Raw genomic sequence first — 15,174 nt, forward strand, 5'->3', positions numbered from 1 at the left:
AACTGGTGGACTGCCTTGAAAGGCTGCTTTGCGCTTCTGTTGCGAGGGCCGCAGTGTGCTCCTCCTTTCGGAGAGAGCGCTCTATGTTTCCATTGACTGTAATAACCCCGCGAGGTCCTGGCATCTTGAGCTTGAGGTATGCATAATGCGGTACCGCATTGAATCTCGCAAATGCGGTTCGCCCGAGCAGTGCATGATAACCACTGCGGAACGGGACTATATCGAAGATTAACTCTTCGCTTCGTAAGTTATCCGGGGATCCGAAGACCACTTCCAGTGTAATTGAGCCTGTGCAATGGGCCTCTACGCCTGGAATGACGCCTTTAAAGGTCATTTTGTGGGTTTGATCCTTGAGGGGTCTATACCCATTTTGCGCATTGTGCCCTGATAAAGCAGGTTCAGGCTGCTCCTGCCATCCATAAGGACCCGAGTGAGGTGAAATCCGTCAATGATTGGGTCTAGAACCAGTGCGGCGAATCTGCCATGACGGATACTAGTGGGGTGGTCCCTGCGATCGAAAGTGATCGGACAGGAGGACCATGGGTTGAACTTTGGGGCGACTGGCTCCAACGCATATACGTCCCTGAGCGCACGCTTCCGCTCCCTCTTGGGGATGTGGGTTGCGTATATCATGTTCACTGTCCGCACTTGTGGGGGAAACCTCTTCTGTCCTCCGGTGTGTGGCTACCGGGGCTCCTCCTCGTCATCACTATGTGGCCCCTTGTCCTTGTTTTCGGCAATTAACTTGCCAACTTGCTTGAACACCCAACAATCCTTGTTGGTATGATTGGCTGGCTTGTCTGGGGTGCCGTGTATTTGACATGAGCGATCGAGTATATGGTCCAAACTGGACGGACCCGGCGTACTTTGTTTGAATGGCTTTTTCCGCTGACCGGGTTTAGAGCCTTTGAATCCGACATTGACTGCCGTATCCTCAGGATTATCGCTGTTAATGCGGCGCTTATGTTTGTTGTGACATGACCTGCTATTGCCGTCCTTGGTATCAGAAGTACCATGGTCTTTGACATATTGTTACTGCGGGCTAGCCAGCTGTCTTCTCCCGCACAAAAGTGGGTCATGAGTGTCGTGAGGGCTGCCATAGATTTCGGCTTTTCCTGACCAAGGTGCCGGGCTAACCACTCGTCGCGGATGTTGTGTTTGAAAGCTGCTAGGGCCTCTGCATCCGGACAGTCGATGATTTGATTTTTCTTTGTTAGGAACTGAGTCCAGAATTGCCTGGCCGATTCTTCTGGTTGCTGAATTATGTGGCTCAAGTCATCGGCGTCTGGTGGTCGCACATAAGTGCCCTGAAAGTTGTCGAGGAATGCGGCTTCCAGATCTTCCCAACAGCTAATGGACTCTGCTGGCAAGCTGTTAAGCCAATGTCGCGCTGGTCCCTTGAGCTTTAGTGGGAGGTATTTGATGGCGTGTAAGTCATCACCGCGGGCCATGTGGATGTGGAGGAGGAAATCCTTGATCCATACCGCAGGATCTGTTGTGCCGTCGTATGATTCGATATTTACAGGTTTGAAACCTTCTGGGATTTGATGATCCATTACTTCGTCTGTGAAGCATAAGGGGTGTGCGGCGCCTCTGTATTGGGCTATATTGCGACGTAGCTCGAATGGGTCTTGCCCGCTATGTTCGGCCCGGTCGGATTTACTTTTACTGTATCCGGCGTGACGTTTATCATCTCGCATAGTAGCGCGCCCTCGTGATCCGTAGATCGATCTTGCATGTTTTGCTTTGTCCTCCAATACCTCTCGCAGGTCTGGCGTGTTTCCCCATGCTTTTTTATTTGAATGGCGTAGGGGTGCAGGCTGAGCTTTTGGCTGGAATGCCTCTCTATCACGGCCACGAGGTGGCCGATCAGCCACGTCATACTCTTCTTCCTCCAATCGAGGTAGCAACCTGCATTTTGGGTAACTCTTGGAGGGGCGCTCGAGTTTATATTCCTCGGCCGCGAGGACTTCAGTCCATCTGTCAGCTAGCAGATCTTGATCAGCTTGAAGCTGCTGCTGCTTTTTCTTAAGGCTATCTGTCGTGGCCATAAACCGGCATTTGAAGCGCTCTTGTTCGACGGGATCCTCTCGCACGGCGAATTCGTCATCGCCAAGGCTTGCCTCATCTTCGGAGGGGGGCATGTAATTATCATCCTCCGCTTCTCCATCTGCCGCTCTCTCAGGAGGGCTGGCTCCTCCATCCTCCTGCTCTAAATCTTGCTGGAGGGGGTTGTTTTTGTCTTCGGCACTATCCGGAGTGTTATTACCTCATGTGCCGGTATCACCACTTTTGCTTTGACGGGACTTAGAGCGGCGCCGCTGACGTCGGCGCTTGGGTTGCTTCTTGGAGGGGTCATCCTCCGCTGTCTCGTTGCCATTGCCTTCTTTGGGTGTATCCACCATGTATATATCGTATGATGAGGTGGTTGTCCAGTGCCCTATGGGCAGTGGTTCCTCTTCGTCTCCCGCATCGTCGTCCATACTGTTGATATCTTCGGAGTCGAAGTCGAGCATGTCGGTTAAGTCATCGACAGTGGCTACTAAGTGGGTAGGCCGCGAATTTCTTCGTCGTCCGCATCCCAGTCCTGCCGGACATAGTTCGACCAGGATCCTCCTAACAAGGAGAGAGACCTTAATGAGTTCAGTATATCGCCGAAGGGCGAGTGCTGAAAGATATCCACGGGGGTAAACTCCATGATTGGCGCCCAATCATATTCGATAGGAACAGGCGCAGGTGGTTCGGAGTCCGTGGCCGGAGAAGGATCCGGCAGTTTAAGAACACGCCTCTCGTGCAAGGTAAGGTCGATGTTCGGCTCGATCGCCGCTAAGGGTAAGGCCTCCGCGGCGGGGTCCATCCACCCGTCCGCAGAAGGCGCAACTGGCTCCGAATTGAGGGTCGGAGCGGCTGCCGGTGCGATCTCCTTAACACTGTCCGATGGTAGAGCTAAATCGTACTCATCGTGACCGCGTGACGCACAGGGCAGAGGCCCGAATCTGTCGAAGATCAAGTCTCCACGGATATCGGCCGTGTATTTTAAGCTTCCAAACTTGACCTGGTGGCCAGGGGCGTAACCTTCAATCTGCTCCAGATGGCCAAGCGAATTGGCCCGCAGTGCAAAGACGCCGAACACGAAGATCTGCCCGGGAAGAAAAGTCTCACCCTGGACTGCATCGCTATCGATGATAGTAGGTGCCATCAAGCCCAAAAGCGACGACACAGAGGAACTCTCAATGAAAGCACCAATGTCGGTGTCAAAACCGGTGGATCTCGGGTAGGGGGTCCCGAACTGTGCGTCTAAGGCGGATGATAACAGGAGGCAGGGGACACAATGTTTTACCCAGGTTCGGGCCCTCTTGATGGAGGTAAAACCCTACGTCCTGCTTGATTAATATTGATGATATGGGTAGTACAAGAGTATATCTACCACGAGATCAGAGAGGCTAAACCCTAGAAGCTAGCCTATGGTATGATTGTATGTTGTCCTACGGAGTAAAACCCTCCGGTTTATATAGACACCGGAGGGGCGAGGGTTACACAAGGTCGGTTACAAAGGAGGAGATATACATATCCGTATTGCCTAGCTTGCCTTCCACGCCAAGTAGAGTCCCATCTGGACACGAGACGAAGTCTTCAATCTTGTATCTTCATAGTCTAACAGTCCGGCCAATGGATATAGTCCGGCTGTCCGGAGACCCCCTAATCCAGGACTCCCTCAAGAAGCATATACCCAAACCTGCCCCAAATGAGACAAAATTTGTACCACGGCATGTTGATGCCGCTCCATGATAGCATGGAAAGTTTCGTGAAATTTCAGACGAGTTTTTGATTTACTAGAATTTAAAAACTAGGCATCTCAATGTTTTGCCGGCAATCGACGGCGCCCTAGTGTTTCAAATTCATTCCCATTTCTTGCATGGGACCTAAGCATGCACACAAGGACACAGATTCAATTTTTCAACCAATTTATATGCACTAGAGCATGTGCATGTAGTTCAAATTGGAATTATGCACATAAATGCATAGAAAACTCAGTTAATGCATAAAAATGTCCAGACGAACCTCGAAAAATCACAAAAATTCGCACAACACTCCTATTGTTCTATGTTGGCACTCAAAAAAATTTGAAAGCAATAAGAGGCAACGGATATTGTTGGGGATATGACTACTAGGTATGACCCGCCCAGGAGGGTCTAGGTCAATAGTAATGGCGATTTAACTAAAGGAAGCCCAAAGAGTATACAAGGTGTCGGTTTATGTTAAGGTTGTAATAGGCCGAAGCCCAGAGGCGGCTTAAGGCCCAAGAGTATAAACCGCCATGTATGATAAGAATTGTAAAGTAAGGCATGTAAAGGACGTCACCGAGTCGGACATGTTATATGAGCCGGCCGGGACTCTGTAGGTCGCAGGGCGTCAACCCGTGTATATAAGGGGATGTCCCGGCGGCGGATTAGGGCAAGAAACAACAGATCAAGATCCAAGCTAGCATATTCGCTCCTTGGTCATCGAAACCTAGCAATACTACATCAACTGGACTAGGCTTTACCTTCACTATAAGGTGTCGAACCAGTATAATCCTCTCGTGTCCTTTGTCCTGATTAACCCCCTTAAGCTTCCTAGTTGCGATGGCCCTGCGACTAAGTCCTTTCGCTAGGACATCTGCCGTGACAATTCCTCAATAGTTGGCGCCCACCGTGGGGCCAGCGCATGGTGGATTTGAGTTCTTGAAGGGCAACTTTGAAGGGCTCAAGGGATACGCTGTGGGCCGGATGACCAAGAGTCGTCGCGGCAAGCTCTACATCGACGATGAAGGATGGGGCCCCGATGCTGGCTCAATTGAGTAGGGGTACCTGGTCCCCTTCGGCGGAATCCACGTCTTCATCGGCCGGATCGGCGAGCCGGGCCCTCAGCCGGACCTCTGCGCTGACACCATCGAGACGGCTCAGCGGGCGAGACCCGCCCGGGCTCAACCCGCCTTGAGGCGTGCCTTCGTGGGTTGCATCCATGGAGGGAAACTTTCTGAAGGATTGGAGGATGGCGGTGTGACGGCTATTTACTCTGACGGTGAGTCGTCCACGGGCGAGACAGATTCTTTGTATCAACTACAAGATGGCAGGCTTGGGGGCTGTTCCGACGGCAGCAGTATTCCGGACCCCCTTGAGCCGCTGAATCGAGCCAGAATCTTCATGGCTGGCACTCAATCCGGTCGGAATTCTATGGCTGCGGCAGCGATAACCACCGGGTCGGCAGCGGCCGGGTCAGGAGACCCCACGCGCTCGCCGGATCAGGCGCTGATAGATCTCATGGATAGGATGACGACCCTATTGACCGCCGTGGTTGAACCGGCGGACAAAGCTCAGCATGATGCGGAGGTGGCACGGTTACACGAGGAGGTAGCAAAAGCCAAGGAAGACTTGGCAGCAGAGGACGTCAGGATAGCTGCAGAGCGGGCAGTTCTAGATGCTCATGCTCAGCAGATTCAAGCAGAGACTTTCCTGCTCTCGGTGGATCTAAACGCGTTAAACAAGGTCATGAGGAGAAGACACCAAAAGACTCAATCACGTCTGCCTCTGACTTATGATCCTAGGAACCTCTTCCACACACCTGGGGCTGGTCCCAGTAACCCGCCAGAGGCAAACCGGATCATAACACCCGGGACTGGGGCACCGGTTCAGCCGCGGGCCATGGAACCCCCTCGTGTGAATACTGCTCCACCTTATTATACACCGATACCACCGGGTCACTTTTCTAACCCTTCGGAGAACCTGATCGCTACATCAGCTCGTTTGGCGGCTCTCCCGATGGAAGGTGACTCTCTGTTGGCAATCGAAACATGAAGGGTCAGAGAACTTCTTCAGACGGCTCTGGCGCAACAGGATGCATACTCCTATAGTCGAGATAGAATCCATTCAACCCCTCGCCCAAGCCAGAGCCTGAGCTATATTAGGCATATGGACTCAGGGGCCATGTCAAGCAATGCCCATCGCCGTAACCAGCCACGCGAGCATGGCCCGGCCCAGGGTGGAGCTCTTAACTTGGTGGACCAGGAGAGGATCCACCAAGAGGCCGAGCGGGCGGCTCAACAGGTAGCCGAGCTGGCAGCTCACCAGGCTTTTCCAGTTTATCCAGTGACCTCGGTTGAGGCAGGCATGGCCACAAGGACAAGAGGTGTCCCTTGTCTGGTGTCGGCTCTGTGTAATGAGCGTCTACCAAAGGACTTTAAGGGGCCTCGTAAGGTGCCTAATTATACAGCCGATTTGCAGCCCGGGGCATGGATTGAAAGTTATGAGATGGCCATGGAGTTATTGGAGGTCAGTCATGCAGCAATGGTCAAGTACTTCACTATGATGTTGGATGGAACAGCTCGCGCTTGGTTGAAAGGGTTGCCCCCCAATTCCATCGGTTCTTGGGCGGAGTTAAAGGCCAGGTTCATTCAGAACTTCAAAGATGCATGTAAGCAACCCATGTCGATTGTGGACTTGACTAACTGTAAGCAGGAGGAAGGCGAATCCACGACCCATTGGGTGCGCCGGGTCAAGGAAATAATACATTCATCTGACAAGATGGATGCCGGCTCTGCGGTCTTAATGTTGGAGAAAAATTGCCGTTTTGAACCTCTGAAATAGAAACTAGGGCGGCTCAAGCGTGATAGTAATGACATGGGCTAGCTGATGGCGGCTCTAGTCAAGTATGCTGATTCTGACAGTACCAAGGACCCCGCCTCTGACGAAGAGAAGACAGGGAAGGGAAAAAAGAACGGCAAGGGTAAGGGTCAGCAGCACAACCCGGTGAATCAAGGAGGTAATAAACGTAAGGCCGATGGTAGTTTGGAGTTTGTAGCTAACACCAATGCACAGGGAAACAACCAATGGCGCAAGGGGAGGCCACCTCCTCGATTTGGCAGGTCAGGTCCCACCCTTGAGCAGCTGCTAAAAGAACCTTGTCCAAGACACGACACCCGGGAGAAGCCAGCCACCCATCTATGGAAAGACTGTACATGAAGGCTTTTAAAAATTCCAACATGTTTGATGGTAACCACGGATACGGCGGTGGCTCAGGCGGTGGCAGCTTTCATGGACTAGGCGCCATCTCAGGCAGTGGCGGCTTTCATGGCCAGGGCCCTCAAGGCAGTCAGGAAGGCTCTAATCAGTAATCCGACCAAAGTAATCAGCCGCAACAGCAGTCCGGGTATCAGAGTAACCCAAAGCAGTTAAACAGTGGGCAATATCATGTATTCACCACTAGTTTTTTGCAAAAGGGACCAGAAGCTCCATAAGAGGGCTGTGAATGCTGTTGAACCGGTGGTTCCGCGTTATTTGAGATGGTCTGAGCAGCCCATTGTGTGGAGTAGGGAAGATCACCCTCCCCGGGTCGATAATCCGGGTCATCTGGCGTTGGTGGTGGCGCCTCAGGTTGGTGGATATAAGTTTACTAAAGTGGTCATGGATGGAGGCAGTAGCATCAACATCCTCTATTATGAGACGTTCCATCGCATGGGGTTGACTGATAAGAGTGTGAAAACATCCAACACTGTTTTTCATGGGGTAGTGCCTGGTAAGTCAGCGTACCCAGTTGGTAAGATTGAGCTGGAAGTAGCCTTTGGGGATGAGTATGATTCTAGGGCGGAGAAGTTAACTTTTGAAGTGGCTAAGATCAAAAGCCCGTATCACGCTCTGTTTGGCCGGCCGGCTTATGCTAAGTTCATGGCACGGCCATGTTATGTTTATCTGCAACTTAAAATGCCAGGTTATAAGGGCACCATCACAATACATGGAAGCCGGAAGATAGCCCTAGAATGTGAAGAAGGTGATGCTGCGTACGCCGAGTCTATTTGTGCAACAGAGGAATTGAAGTTTTATAAGGATAATGTTGACCCGGCACACATGACGTCTTTGAAGAAGCCAACTACGCAGTATGAGCCGGTGCTGATATTTAAGTCGGCTGATGATACCAAGATGATTGATTTTGTGCCTGGCGATTCATCCAAACAGTTCATTATCAGTGCTAACTTGGATGCAAAATAGGAAGGCGCGCTCATCGAGTTCATCCGTGAGAACCGGGACATCTTTGCATGGAAGCCTTCTGACATGCCGGGTGTACCGAGAGAACTCGCTAAGCACACTCTCAATATTGATCCAAAGTTTAAGCCGGTCAGGCAATTTCTTCGGTGGTTTAATGAGGAAAGGCGCAAGGCTATTGGAGAAGAGGTGGCCCCGGCTCTTGGCGGCCAGGTTTATTGTTGAAGTCTTTCACCCATAGTGGTTGGCTAACCCGGTGCTTGTGCTAAAAAAGAACGGCACCTGGCGTATGTGTGTCGATTACACAGATTTAAACAAGGCTTGTCCGGCTGATCCTTTTGCTCTCCCTCGTATTGATCAAATCATTGATGATACGGCGGGTTGTGAGCATTTGAGTTTCTTGGATGCTTATTCTGGCTATCATCAGATCAAAATGGCAGTTAAGGACCAAGAGAAGACAGCTTTCATCACTCCGTTTTGGAGCCTTCTGCTATGTGTCTATGCCTTTTGGGCTTAAAAGTGCCCAGGCGACTTATCAGCGATGTGTACAGAATTGCCTTCATAATCAGATTGGGCGTAATGTTCATCCCTACGTGGATGATATAGTGGTGAAATCCAGAGAGAAGGAAACCTTGGTAGCTTATCTGAAGGAAACCTTTGATAACCTCCGGGTCTACAAGATGATGCTTAACCCGGCCAAGTGCGTTTTTGGAGTCCCAACTGGCAAGATTTTAGGCTTTTTGGTGTCTAATAGAGGCATTGAGGCTAACTCGGAAAAAAATAAGGCAATTACATCTTTGGCTAAACCAGCATGCATCAATGATGTTCAGTGACTGGCGGGTCGAGTCGCAGCTTTGAGCCGGTTCATAAGCCGGTTGGGTGAGAAGGCTATGCCTTTGTATCAAATGATGAAAAAGACGGATGACTTTGTCTGGAGTGACGCTGCCAACTCCGCTTTTGAAGATTTGAAAAGACAGTTCGCTGAGCCGCCGGTTCTTGCTGCCCCCATTGAGAAGGAGTCGCTGTTGTTATATGTGGCTGCTAACTCGCGGGCCGTTAGTGTGGCCATTGTTGTGGAGCACAAGGAGGCTGGCAAGGAACATCCGGTTCAATGGCCGGTTTACTACGTCAGTGAGGTGCTCATTGAATCCAAGCAAAGATATCCACATTGGCAGAAGCTTGTTTATGGGGTGTTCATGGCAAGCTGGAAGCTTAAACATTACTTTCAGGGTCATCCTATCACTGTGGTTAGCTCTGCTCCTTTAGGAGATATTATTCAAAATAGATAAGCCACAGGACGAGTCGCCAAGTGGGCCATTGAACTTGGGTCTCATGGTTTAAAGTATGTGCCACATACTGCTATCAAGTCTCAAGCGCTGGATGATTTCATTAATGACTGGATGGAGTTGTAGATACCTCAAGAGAAGCCAGACAACACATATTGGACAATTCATTTTGATGGATCCAGACAATTGGAAGGCTCGGGGGATGGAGTTGTTTTAACCTGTTCTGGAGGTGATAAATTTTGTTATGTGTTGTGATTGATGTTTCCTTGCACAAACAATGCAGCTGAGTATGACGCCTTGCTCCATGGTCTCTGAATGGCTAAATAAATGAGTTTAAGCCGGGTACGGTGCCTTGGTGACTCGGATTTGGTGGGTCAGCAAGTATCAGGTAAGTGGGATTCCAAGGATCCTCTCATGGCGGCTTATCATCGTGAGGTTGACGCTGTTGCTGGACACTTCAAAGGTTATCAAGGGGAGCACATTGACCGCAGAAAGAATGAAGCAGTCGATGCCTTAAGCCAGTTGGGATCTCAGCATAAACCGGTGCCACCTAACACCTTTTTAGATGTTCTACATAACCCTTCTGTCAAGTTGCCTACAGAGGAAGGTTTGGCCGTTCCTGACCCGGAGGCACAATTGGTGGCGGCTCTTCATGTCATTCCAGATTGGACAGTGCCATATTTGGCTTACATGACCCGGGGTGAGTTGCCAGAGGATGAGACCTTGGCGAGACAGATAACCCGATGGTCTAAGTCAATGACAATTTCCAATGGTGAGTTATGTCATCGCAGTGTCACTGGAGCGTTTCAATGATGTGTCTCTCCTGAAGAAGGTCAAGAGATTCTCCATGAGTTCCATGAAGGAGATTGTGGCCACCACGCCGGTTCAAAGTCTCTTGTGGCCAAAGCTTTTCGTCATGGTTTTTACTGGCTAACAGCTCACGCTGATGTAGAGGATCTGGTCAGTAGGTGCGACGGGTGTCAAAAATTTGCACGACGAGCGCACGTGCCGGCTCAAGAATTGCGGATGATTCCAATCACTTGGCCGTTTGCAGTCTGGGGGCTTGACATGGTTGGACCTTTCAAAAGATCCAAGGATAAAAAGACACATCTTTTGGTGGCAGTTGACAAATTCACAAAATGGGTTGAGGCAGAGCCGGTTAGTAAGTGTGATGCAGCCACAGCGGTTCAGTTCATGAAAAAGGTGATCTTTCGTTGTGGCTTTCCACACAGCATTATAACTGACAATGGCACTAATCTGTCCAAAGGCGCTATGGAGGAGTTTTGTCAAGTGAGCATATCCGGCTTGATGTTTCGTCAGTAGCTCACCCTCAATCCAATGGTCAAGCTAAGAGAGCAAATTGGGAAATCTTAAAAGGTCTCAAGCCCCGTCTTATGGTTCCTTTACAACGAATGCCGGGTTGTTGGGTAGAGGAGTTACCCTCAGTGCTATGGAGCATCAATACCACTCCTAACAGGTCTACGGGTTATACGCCCTTCTTCATGGTTTATGGAGCAGAAGTGGTCCTGCCTAGTGACATTCGTCATGACTCGCCCCGCGTGGCGGCTTACGTTGAAGCTAATAATGAACAAGCCCGACAAGATGCACTTGACTTGTTAGATGAGGAGCGAGATTTAGCAGCAGCCCGATCAGCAATTTATCAACAAGACTTGCGCCGTTATCATAGCCGACGGGTTAGGTCCAGAACCTTTCAGGAAGGTGACCTTGTGCTCCGGCTCATTCAGGATCTGTCTGATGCACACAAGCTATCCCCACCTTGGGAAGGACCCTTTGTGGTTAGCAAGAACTTGAACAATGGGTCATATTACCTTACTGATGTTCGAGAGCACAAAGACTCATGTAAGTCGGAGGAGGAGACCCGCCGGCCGTGGAATATTGCTCAGCTTTAGCCATACTATGCTTGAGCCACCGGATCTCATCATGTACATACTTTGACGATGTATATATTATGATAAGTAATAAAGCAGGACATCTGTCATTTTCCTCCTCAATGATCATATATCTTTATTATTCTCATTATTCAAATGACTATTAGGGGGCTGATCGTATCCAAATCTGGCTTAACCCTTTTGGTCCGGCTCATGATCATCTTTGAATCTAGCCGTAAACCTCATGGTCACTAGGGGGCTTCCTATTCAAACATAGGTCATATTCGAACCAAAGAGAACATAGCTGTCGCAACCCTCTTGATCGGCGCAAAGCCAAACTCACCAGGGGCCTTCCTGATTGTATCCGAATCATAGCTTCACCCCTTTTGGGTCCGACTTGGATTGTATTCGAATCAGGGTCGTTAAAAACCTCTCAAGGTCATTTGGGGGCTTCATGTTCAAACATAGGTCGTATTCAAACCAAAGAGAACATAGCTGTCGGTACCCTCTTGATCGGTGCAATGCCAAAACCACCGGGGGCTATATGATCGTATTCGAATCTTAGCTTAACCCCTTTGGTCGTGTTTACTGATCGTATTCGAATTAGAAGCGTCCAAATTTTATTTAAATATTGGATTTACATTGTCTGAAGCCTATTGTTTTGTCTTACTGGTTTTTGTTGTCTCAAATTTAACTGTCAATATGGTTTCAAATTACGCCGGCTCGGATTTTTTGACAATGAGTCGCCAAGGCATAACAGTCATCAGGAATATGGAAGTATTGACTTCTAAAAAAGATTGGGTTATCAACCTCACTGTCTGGGTCATGTAAGCCAGCAATCCAGATTCAAAGAACACAGTTATTTATCAGGTGTTTTGACCCGTCCGGTGTTAAACCGCCAGCGCAGTTTTTTCATCTTTTACAGGAACAGAATTAAACACTACAGATGTGATCACGCATGTAATGCATATATATGAAAGTGCGTTATGTCGACTAGAGGGGGGTGAATAGGTGATTTTTATGAAATTCTTCACTAAGGAATTTGCTGGTGAGGAAATTCCTTAGCGAAGAACTACCAGCAGCGGAATGAGTACTCAAAAGTAAACATAACAGAATACAAGCATAGTCATCATGATGAAATGAAGACAGGCACAGAGTATAGAAGCGTAAACACGGGATAACACAGGATGAAGACAAACAGACTGAAGAAATTGAACTGAGGAAATTGAGAAAGTCTTCAGTCAAAGTCTTCAAACACAAATATGAACAAGCACACAACACAGTTATGAGGAAATGAAAGAGTTGAGGAAATAGAACCAGTAAGCTTGGTGAAGACAATGATTTGGTAGACCAGTTCCAACTGCTGTCTCAGTTGTACGTCTGGTTGGAGCGGCTGAGTATTTAAACTCGAGGACACACAGTCCCGGACACCCAGTCCTGAACACGCAGCTCAGGACACCCAGTCCTCACCGTATTCTCCTTGAACTAAGGTCACACAGACCTCGTCCAATCACTCGTGGTAAGTCTTCAGGTGACTTCCAAACCTTCACAAACTTGGTCCCTCGGTGATCCACAATTCCTCTTGGATGCTCTAGACCATGATGCCTAACCGTCTGGAAGAAGCACAGTCTTCAAAGGTAACAAGCGTCGGATCCACACAGGATCAATCTCTTCAGTGATGCTCAATCACTTGGGGTTTGTAGGTGTTTGGGTTTTGGGTTTTTGGTTTTTCCTCGCTTGATGATTTTCGCTCAAAATCCTCGGAGGATGGGTTGCTCTCAAATGACAAGTGTCAGTTTCTCTCGGAGCAGCCAACCAGCTAGTGGTTGTAGGGGCGTCTATTTATAGCCTAGGGAGCAGCCCGACATGATAAGACATAAATGCCCTTCAATGATATGACCGTTAGGTGGATAGATATTTTGGGACAGCTAGCGCATAGCACAGCAACGGTCGGAATTTTGAGTAGCAAAATCCTCAGGGCTATTATGTTCCTCACTGTGTAGGAAATCCGCACTGGCGAATTCCTAACTCCTCAGTCAGAACAAATTCCTCAGAGACTAGAAGAACTTCGTCTCTGTCACTGAAGAATATGATTGGACTGTATGAGATTCCCAATGGCTTCGCTCGAAGGGATTGGTAGGTGTAGGATTCTGAGTTGAGCATCACATGGAAATTTTTCCTTAGTATTTCCTCGACCCCCTTTAACAGTACGGTGTTTCCTATGACTCGAGAAAGAGAAAATGAAACTATGAAAACAAAAGTCTTCACGCTTTATGTTCCTCGAATGAATACCAAGTCTTCAAGGTCACACCATTTTCTTCACTTTCAAAGTCTTCAGAATACCAAAGTCTTCAGACGAAGAACTTCATTTTTAGGGGTCGACTTTCTCTGTAAATATCAAACTCCTCATAGACTTATAGACATGCGTACACTCATAAACACATTAGTCCCTTAACCTATAAGTCTTCAATACACCAAAATCACTAAGGGGCACTAGATGCACTTACAATCTCCCCCTTTTTGGTGATTGATGACAATATAGGTTAAGTTTTCAAAGGGGATAAAAATATGAAGTGCAACTACTAATATTGAGGAATTTGATTGCAAGATATAGAAGAACTCCCCTTGAAGATGTGCATAGTGAGGAATTTGCTTTTGAAGCAATGCACACTTGAAGAGTTGAATTGAAGATCTCCCCCTATATCTTGTAATTCATACACGCATTTGACATATAACAATGAAGAATTTGAAATGCATGATGAAATATGGTGACTGATGTAATTCAGCATGCGTGCATTAGCATATATGATGAATAAGCATGCAGAAAATCATATCAAAAGTATCAGAGCACCATCGGGTTTAAGTTTACAACTCGATCCAATAAAGTCACAGAAGAACGAGAGTTGTAACTTAACAAAAAACGCCCATATAGAAAGACCCGCTTGAACACTAACTCAAAATTCTCCCCCTTTGTCATCAAATGACCAAAAGGAACGAATATGAGGACTAACGCCCTTGAAGAATATCAAGTTGATGAAGGAGCGCCAGCGTTGTTGGGGTCGTTTGTTGTAGTAGGGCCTGCCGTAGTGTCGTCCAAGTCTTCATTTTCATCAGTGTCGCGCGATGAAGAATATGAGCTAGCCACCAGAGAAGGAACCTTGACCTTCTTGAATTTCTTCGGTGGAGGTGCAGACCAGTCAAAATCTTCTTTGAGACCCATGTTCTTCAGATCTTATTCACCATACAGATGTGACAGGATTGCCCAGGTCCGACCGAAGACTTGATGGAGGTAGTAGTGGTTTTTCTTCACTGCATTGTGTGTGGCAGTCACGTTGTGAAGAAGTGAACCAAACTGACGCTTAACCCATTTGTGATTTCAATCCACCTTCTGGTGAAGACTAAGCAGAAGTTCACGGTCAGTCATCAAGCGTGGAGCAGTGGCTTGAGGAGTGGACTTGGGTGGATTGGCAGAGTCATGTGTGGCAGAGTCATCATTGGTGGAATAAGATGCAGCTTTGCGAAACTGACCATCCAATGGACGAATGCCTTCATCTATTACAGCTGGTGCCTTGCCCTTTCCATCAACTGAGGAATATGTCTGCCTGAGGACTTCAATTGGGGGCAAGTAGCTGAGGTGATTCTGGAAATCCGCTTTGTAGTTGAGTGAAGACCTTGTCCTGAGGAATCTCATAATCCAAGGTGCATAAGGCTTCAGCTCAAATGGAGACAGTGCAACATTGGCCATAGTCCTCATGAAGAAATCGTGATAATTGACAGGAATGCCATGAATGATGTTGAATACCAGATTCTTCATGATGCCAACAATTTCCTCATCAGATGAGTCGTGGCCTTTGATAGGACTGATTGTCCTCGTAAGAATACGATAGATAGTTCTGGGCACGTACAGCAATTCCTTCATGAGGAATTTGGTTCTTGGTGCCTGACCGGGCTTCAAAGGTTTCATCAGCACCTGCATGTAAT

Source organism: Triticum urartu, chromosome 6, assembly GCF_003073215.2.
Source record: "Triticum urartu cultivar G1812 chromosome 6, Tu2.1, whole genome shotgun sequence".
In the NCBI taxonomy this organism is placed as follows: Eukaryota; Viridiplantae; Streptophyta; class Magnoliopsida; order Poales; family Poaceae; genus Triticum; species Triticum urartu.